Here is an 8,690-nt window from a genome sequence, read left to right on the forward strand (position 1 = left end):
AGAGGACATTGCAAAGTGCTAGTATATAAATAATTTTAAACTTTTCCATTCCAACAAAGAAAACCATTGTGAACAGTTCATATTGTAATATTATAGCAGTCTACCTTTTACTGAACTTGAACTCTTTTAATTTTWAAAAAATGTGCTGGGCTGCTGATACATTGCAGCAATTCAATTGGTCCCAGTGCATTCCCTTGACATGGGAATGTCCTCATTGACCTTTCAACATAGTGTACAGTTTATCTTCTCTGTTATGAATGCACATGACTGCAGAGGGCCTGGACAAACTACTACAATGTGTCAAAACCAAATTCATTTAGTAAAAATGGGAGGTAGAAACTTCATGGTACAAATACAGCTTTACTCTCAAGCAATTGGAAAAGATGTTTATCTCTCCAGTTGTGTATGCACAAGGCATACACAGGCAGCTGGTCATGGTAAACATGATTTATTTACYGCTTATGGCTTGTTAACAAGAAACATTTTGTAAAACAAATTCTGAAACAAATCTATTCCACATCAGTTATTTAGCCTAAACTGATACTGGCTTGGGATCCTTTCCTCAGGCCTTAATGTTTCTGTTCATGGGTACAGCCAAACATAGCCAGATAGTTTTGAAGTCTATACTCATGCTAGAAGGGTCAGCTCTTGAGCAAAGACTGATAGTAGAAATATTCCTGTTATTCGTATAACTAGAGCTCCATCAAACCTCTCTTCCTTGAGAAAGTGGAATCTGTCCTGGAAAAAAATCTGTGTTCTATTTTGATTTTGCTATGTGTCCCCATACCTCCATATTCTTCATCTGTTTTGATAAACTTGATTATTTGTTCTCCACAGATAACAAGAAATGTGACTTATACAGTATAGTTTGCATAAATATGATGCTGAGAGCTGTATGAGTCCAGAAGTATGTGCTACAGTGTACAAAATAAACAAACAAACCTAGGCATGCGATGGTTGGTAGGCATATTCTTAGAGTAGTATTAGTCAGACTATCAGGAATGGAAAGTGAATCCAAAATACAAGTATGTGTTGGTCTGAAGAAGTGTGCACATAACTAATATGTAATACACTGCAAAATATCAAATCTCCTTTCAAAAGAGAAAGTAGGCAAGTTCTCCCTCACTGTATAAAGTGACGTACCCCCAAAATTGAAGCTTATTGTACATTTAATATGCCTTCCTGCATAGAGAAATGTTCTTGTGACTAGAAAACTGATGACAATACTACTGGCAACAGTAGTATTTAATTCTACCAGCATAAAACTGATGCATGTCCTAATTAAGTTGCAGAGGTGAACATATGATTTAATGCTATAGTAATTAATTACTCTGAATATGAAGAGGCCAGGGCAAGACAAGAAGCTAGATACTAAGACCAAATTCAGTCCTGTGAAGTTTGKCTTGGTATAAAATGATTACAACAGTCTTTTTACAGTCCTTACGCAAGTCACAGCTGCTATGCACAACGGCCGAAGAGATGATCGGAAGAACAATGGGCTGGGCTGAAGGTAGTGTAGCTGCTTCCCCCACCTTGTTTCTCTGCTTTTRATCGAATGTCTCTGATTAACAGTAATGAGTAGTGGTTCTGGTGGAGCTTCTAAAACCTGTATTACTAGTGGAAGGTTAATAAGTAGTATCGAAGGGAAAAAAAATCTTTTCCATATTTTCTTCTTTAAAGAGTAGTTATCATTTGTGGTATGCAAGTCTTACTCTGTGCTAACTTTTATCTACAAGCAGTTTATCATCAATACTCTCAGCTTTCATRTTGTGTTCATGGATAAGTCCCTTAAACTTATTGAAAACTTAAAAATTTTCAATGCATAATTAAAGACAGAGCTCTGTCTTTGAAATCTCTACATATATGAGCTCAAGTTCATATGTTGCAGATCATATTCTGCTTAACTGAATTTTCATTATTCTAATACTGATGTATTATACAGTCCTGTTATGCAGCTACTAGAAACATGAACCAGAAGTTGGAAGGAGGCATGAAAAGCAGAGGAAGGGCACATGAAAGTTTACTGCACCCATACATTTCAATACATTGTGTTCTGTGTCAAAGCCACGATATTSTCCTCTACCAGTGTTGTACTTCAGTCTCTCTGAGATTCACCAGATCCTGGTCCATTCTCAGTTCTTAGTTTAAAGAGGGCAAGGAGAAAGTAATAGCTGGCCTGGATGATTTGCATGAGATCTACAGGAATAATATCAGGAAACAATTACTAAAAGTCTCCTGGCATTCAACTRTGGACAGAACCTTGGCTAGGGAAAGACTTTTTTTTTTTTTCCTTTCCTCCTCTCGCTCTAATAAAAAGTCCTGATGCATTTCATAAGCTAGTCTTAATTTACAGGAAAACAGTTACAGGCTCATCAGTTATCAGCAGAMCTAGTGAAAAGGGACTCTTCTATGTTGAAGATCTTGAAAGCAATTTAAGAAAAGGAAAAACAAATGAACAATATAGCTACCTAACTGGAAAGAAGGCAGGTAGGGRTACCCAAGCAAACCAGTATTCGTTTTCAGTATACAGATCCTGAATTAACAAATGGAGTAGTAAATTCTGTGAGTAGCACATAAAAGTGAGATCAAATAGCATCTGATATTATAAACCAATTTAAACCTAGTAGCAGATCTATTATGACTCAGCTACTTTATTTGCACTTTATTTGCTGGATCAAAGGACATGGATGTACTATGACTCAGTGTCATCTGACCCAGCAAATAAAGTGCATGAAATAACATCCAACAGACAGAGTAAAAATCCTATCTGTTCTAGTGAAATAGTCAATATTGGGCTACATGGAGCTAGATTATTMCTTAGCTTATTATTTAATCTAAGAGAACAGTGAAGCTTTTCTTCTGTATGTAATAAAATATAAAAAGAACTCCATCAGGGGAGTCGTCTGCTTGCAGGTTGCATTTTAAGATGAGGGATATATCACTAGCAGCTCTAATCCATGCTGAGGAATAGAGACTTAAAACAGGGCTATATAGTGGAGATAATTTGTTTTTGAATATTCATAGTCCTTGTTAGAGTCAATAATAATAGGCAGATCTTCTAGAGTATTGCATTTTAATTTTTAATGATGACACATAAAGCAGGGTAGTTTGAAAATGTAGCTTCAGTATCTTTCACCTTCTGGTTRGATGAAGTGAGAATAAGAAACTCACGAGACATCTTCCAAACTGTATAGCACTGCCATCTTCTGATGACTGACCATTTATTTCTACATACTAACACTGAATCTTCTCAATCGAACTTTCTAYTGATATATACATGTTGTAGTCAGCAGCATAATCAACTGCTCAAAAAAAATTTCTAGTCACTGTTGCACTAGAAAAAATGTATTACAATCTGTTCCCTAAAAATACATATTTTTAACATCTCTGGGTCTTCCCCTGAAATTATCAAGAGACGTACCTTTTCCTTCTGCTTTGCCTGGCTTTTTTTTTGATCAACCCAGCACTGGACCTGTATGAGCATGAAAACCRAAAGACCTAACAGAAGGCAGACACATTCCAAAGAAAGTTCTGACCTTCAAAATTTAAACTCAGAATCCTATTAAACTCTTGTTTCAGTCTGCTTCCCAAGGTCTTCTTAAATGTCTCCCCCACCCCCCATGACAAAAAGATTAGTCTTGTTCCTATGGTTCCCATATATGGATGACTTCTCCCCCCCCCCCAAGATTTGGAAAACCCCCATCAATAATAAAGCTTCCAGATATGGTATTAATTTGCCCTCCTAGTCTAAATAGACTGCTGAGGTAGTCTAGCTCAGAATATCAATATGATTTCTTGACAAGCTGGCATTTAAGCACTTAAATGCTGAAGAAGAATTTAAGCAAAATGCTGAAGAAGTCTCATCTTCCATGTATTCTTTTTTCTATCACTGATCTATAAAAAATAAAAGAGACTTTTGCTTTAAGARCTAAATAATTTGGTAACTGTTGTTATAGATGAAAATTCCTTTGTACACTGGTACGGTAACAAGGCTGTCATGCAAAAGTGACTAATTGCAAAAGCATTYACAAATTGGGGAATTTTCTAGTGCTGTCCTGTCTCTAAAGCTGAGTAGGCACAGTTGTGCCTTTYCCCCCTTGGAATCTGTTCTGTAACTGGAATCCCTGACTTGCTAAAGCCCAGGACATATTTCAAGCAAGGACAGCCTGGTATCTTGAGAGTTTTTGGATTCTATCTTGTGTTACTTCTTATTCCAAACCTTGCCCTACAGTAAGTCTAGCTGTATTCTTTTTTYAGTATTTCTGCATCAGAACTACAGTACACTCATTTTTAAACATTATTGCTCAGCGAAATTTGTCTGTTTCTCCCCAAGTAACTCAGTGAATCATTGTCAGAGACCCAAAAAGGGAATATGTGCAAACCAGAGTTGTTAGCAGACAGAAYATCAGTATGTGGCCTCCGTGTTTAAAGAACTATTTGCTCTGCACATTACTGGCTTCCAATAGAAACAACTGCTAGATAAAGCAACTGCTAGACAAACTAGATAAAGGAAGCTTCACTGTCCAGTAGAGAATGCATTAACCACTTGTAAAATCTGACAAACCCATCCATGATTAACTTTTCTGAATTCTAAGGAGGAAATGCTAGAAACACTGAGTCAATTTGCTTTGGTTTTATAAAAAAGAAGAGTGAGGTAACAACAACAAAGAAGGATTTCTTAGGATCCAAATCACATCCCTCAAGATACTACCTCTTTTTCCCTAACCCCTTAGTATACATATTGAAGAATCCAATGTTGCTGTTCTTCTGGAGAGAGGGGAAAAAAAAAAAAAAAAAAATCACACACACACTTAGAGCCCTCCTCTCCTTAGAATGAGTTTCTGATCAGGATAAACATCAAATAGTTTATAATCGTACTAACAATACAAAATGTCTTCATAATAATTGTTAGGATCTATAAAACAATCTAGGCCATGGAGTAGTGCTTCTAATAGTTTTCAAGCAACAGATTGAACCCTTTGGGTCAAAGGAACTCAGATGAATAGCCTAGACCTTTGTGAATTTTGTGTGTTGCTAAAGAAATTTTGATTAGTGAGAAATGTCTTCAGCCATTCAGTGAAATGAACTAGCCTAAGCCTAATGAACTTCAGTGTTTTTAGGCTGTAAGCAAGAGTTTGTTACAAAAAWGCACAGATTTGTCTAGAAACCTTTCTGTGCAAAATGCCAGTTGATCTGAGAACACACCTGTCTTTCCACTGTTAATCAAAGTAAACCTCAGTTAGTGAAAGGCTTAATCCTAGCTCACTTAAATGTATTARTGTACAAAACAATTTCTTCTTTGTCTCCAATAGGAATATACACTAAGCTGTCTCTTAAACAGCCAGTAAACTTAGTGCAGTAATATGAATTCCTTCATATTTTAGTAATAACTCTTTTAACACTTCAAGTCATTTTTTTTTCCCTTAATGCATCTCTGATGTGCTGAATTTGACCCCTTCCCACCCCTCTCCAAACAGGTTAAATGGTGATTGCTGGATTTTAAACAGATGACTAAAATGGAGCACAAGTCCTGCAGAATAGGGAACACAAGTTCTCTTACAGCTAGGGAGCCTGATGCCTTGCAGGTGCACAGTTCACAGGCCGCTTACCCAGGAAGCCTAATTCCTCTCCATCATTCCTGATGAAGGAAATGTGAAATCAAGGCAAAGCTGGAGAGGCTACATCAGGAATTGCTCACAGTATAGACTTCAGAGCATGTTGTGTCCCTACTATACCCTCCTCTCCCATTCTTCACCCTCAGGATGGGGTGGAATTTTGCATGTTTGAGAAACACTACCATGTCTATATGGGAACAAATGTATCTAGAATTTTTCACTACCTGAAAAAGTAAGATTGTTTTAAGGAATAAATAGCGACCAGAGTGAAGGGAAAGGAAGATTTGCCCAAATGTTTTTACTCTCTACCTGCCACCCCCCCTTTTCTGAAAACAACCCTCTGTCTCATCCTTCCCCTGCCTCAACCAGGTGCTCTTTCATGGATAGTTTCAGTTTGTCAAAAGAAAGATGCGTAAGATAAAAGCATAAATATTTTAGGGATAGAACAGAGACTCACCCTAACCCTCTTGATTAGAGATCGCRAGGGTGGCCTTGAAGTTCTCAGGGAACGCGGGCTTTCCCTGATCGCTCGCTTCCCCCTGTCACCCGAACGTGCCCGGGGCCCCGCGCCCCTCCGCCGCCCTGGGCGCGCTTGTGTGCTGCCGCCCTCGTGGCGGGCGGGCGGGCGGGCGAGCGAGCGCCGGCGGCACCCTGCGCCCGGCTCGGCCCGGCCCGGCGGCGCCCTGCCAGCTCTTACCTGGGAGGAATCGGTGGGGAGCAGGCAGCTTCTGCAGGGTGTTTTTAACTGGCACCTGGCAAGAGTCGTTGAAAAGGAAGAGACTGTTGGGGATGTTCTTTCTCCCCCTCCCCTTTTTTCTTCCCCCTTTCCCCTCTGGTCCCTCCTCCCCGTGCGCAACGCTGCCGCCGCGGGCCAAGGCTGCCAGGGCCGAGGAGCCGCCGTCCCGCCGCCGTCGGGCTCCTCACTCACCCACGCACCGAGCACAGCGAAGACGGGAGCGGGCCGCATCGGGTCCGGCATCGGGGACAGTGCGGGGCTCGCAGGGGACGGAGGCAGCCGCGCTCCTCGCAGCTCCCCGTCGTCGTCCTCTCGCTCCGCAGCCGGCATCCGCGTGGCTGGGCAGCGCCGCCGGGCCGGGGCTGCCGCCGGCGGCTTCGCCCCGCAGCCAGGCGCGCCCCTCGGGCCCAGGCAGCCGCGCAGGGCTCGGCGCCGCCTCCCCGCTCGCTACGGCTTTCTCCGCCGCGGGCCAAGTGCGCTGCYGTCCCGGCCTTGCGCTCTGAAAATACCCGCCGCGGCGGGAGGCGGGTCAGCGCCGCGCCGTGGGCGGCCCGGAGACGGCGGTGGGGGCGGCTGGCAGGGCGCCGCGCCGCGCCCGCCGGGAGGGGGCCGGGGCGCCCGCGGAGGAGGCGGCGGCCGCCCGTCGCCCCCCCTCGGAGGCGGCGCACGTGTTAACCGGGAACCGCACTCTTTCTTCGGCCTGGCCGAGGGTCACTGGTTTTAAATAGCTCACTATGTGTTAGCGTTTCACAGAGCAGTCCCACGAAATTGGTTTAAGATCTGGAAAATCTCAAATGCGTGTCATGATAAAGTTGTCTTAGCTGAATTTATTTTCATAATTTCTATGTGTCAAGTATGTCTGTTCCATATTAAGCACATATGCAGTTTGTTTTGCAAAGGAGAGCTATTAACTTGCCTCTTTTCCCTCCTTTGTTTAAAATCTTGGATACTTTTTCCTCTCTTTTTTTGTTGAGAATTGTACTGCACAAACCCCATTCTTAAGGGCCATATGCAAATCCAAAAAGAATACTTACTTATATCTTAAATAAATTATAAAGAATTGATGTAATGATATTTTCCCATTGGCTACTGTGAAAATAAGGAAATATCCGTATCCCTGTGTTCAGACTAGGAAGATTGATCTTTTTGGCAAACAATACTACTGTTAGTGTTGCAGTATAACAGTCACAAACTGCTTCCTCTATGCTACTAAAGCAATCTTTTTGTTTTTACTCTTGAGTGAAATGTGGACTGTCCCTTTACAGTTATGATGAAAAGAATTTCTTAATAAATATGTGGTTGTGTTTTGTTTAAATCTCCCTCTTTCCTGCAGAAATTTGCTCTTGCAGGTGGTCAGAGCAATCCTGTGTTCTTTGTTGATTTTAGGCGATACCTTAATCATGCTAGGAAAAGGCTTGAAAGCTGTGCTTTACAATCATCTTGCAACAGACCCCTTTCAGGTTCACATCTGTTTATAAAGTCACTCAATTAACAAACAGCTCTGCTACCCGTTTATGCTTATCCATTACCTGGTTAATAATGTTAAGCTTTGCTTCTCCAGCAGTTTGACACTTAGTCCCTGTTGCTGTGTTTTTTACATAATTATTTACAAATAGGCTTGATGTAGGCCCCTTTAGAAAAACTTTTTAAGTCAGTAATGTTTATAACTTTCCCTGTAACACCTAGTTGCAATGGTTCTGTGTGCTTATTCTCCTTCTGACCTCTTCCACACAACACATTTTTCTGCAGACAAAACCAGACATAATTTAAGCTAGTGCTATAGCATTGCTTTGAGAAGTTCCTRTCTCCCACTAAACATATTTGTTTCAAACAGTATTTAAGTAACCTTCTTTGGAGTGTCTGGGATTTYGTACTATTAAAGGTAGAATACAGATTTTCCATTTAGACAGAAGTAATTGAATATTAATAAACTATCCCTTGCTATGCATAGTGCTGCAAATGAAAACCGAGGCTGGAAAGCTGTTGAACTTACGGCCCTGAAAAAGTAGGAATTCTAAAGCAAGGAGTTTGGAGGATGTGTCTCTTGTGTCATGCTCATTATCTCCCCATTTCTTTTAAAGTTGTAACTCTCATACTACTAAGCACAAAAGATACAGCGGGTATTAAAACATATGTCTACCAACAAGTTGACAGGGATAAGGGTTTCTTCGAAAAAAAAAATCGTAACGTACTCATAGGACTCTGCATTATATAAAACTTGGCAGCCTTTCCAAACCTCCTGTAATTGTAAACTTCCAGCTCAGATTACTTTTGTCAAAGAATTTTTGGAGATAGCCTTTCAAACAAAATTTGATAGAATTTCAAATGACCAAATGAGT

The 8,690-nt window shown here is 41.0% G+C and overlaps 1 protein-coding gene across 3 annotated transcripts in view; it reads right to left on the bottom strand.

The window, feature by feature from the left end:
• HRH1 (histamine receptor H1) overlaps nt 1-6,920 on the bottom strand; it is a 16,428-nt gene extending 9,508 nt beyond the window's left edge. The window contains exons 1-2 of one of the 3 annotated variants that reach the window (XM_085302450.1): nt 6,552-6,920; nt 6,313-6,367 (exon numbers count right to left, since the gene is read on the bottom strand). The gene's annotated coding sequence lies outside the window, so the exon portion shown is untranslated. Of the gene's footprint in view, nt 1-6,312; nt 6,368-6,543 lie in introns of all 3 variants that reach the window. The other 2 variants (XM_085302449.1, XM_085302451.1) reach the window with 2 other exon arrangements.
• Between the last annotated feature and the right edge of the window lie 1,770 nt (nt 6,921-8,690).

Source organism: Rhea americana, unplaced genomic scaffold (genome assembly GCF_003343005.1).
Source record: "Rhea americana isolate MKP2758 unplaced genomic scaffold, rheAme1 scaffold_19, whole genome shotgun sequence".
NCBI lineage: Eukaryota > Metazoa > Chordata > Aves > Rheiformes > Rheidae > Rhea > Rhea americana.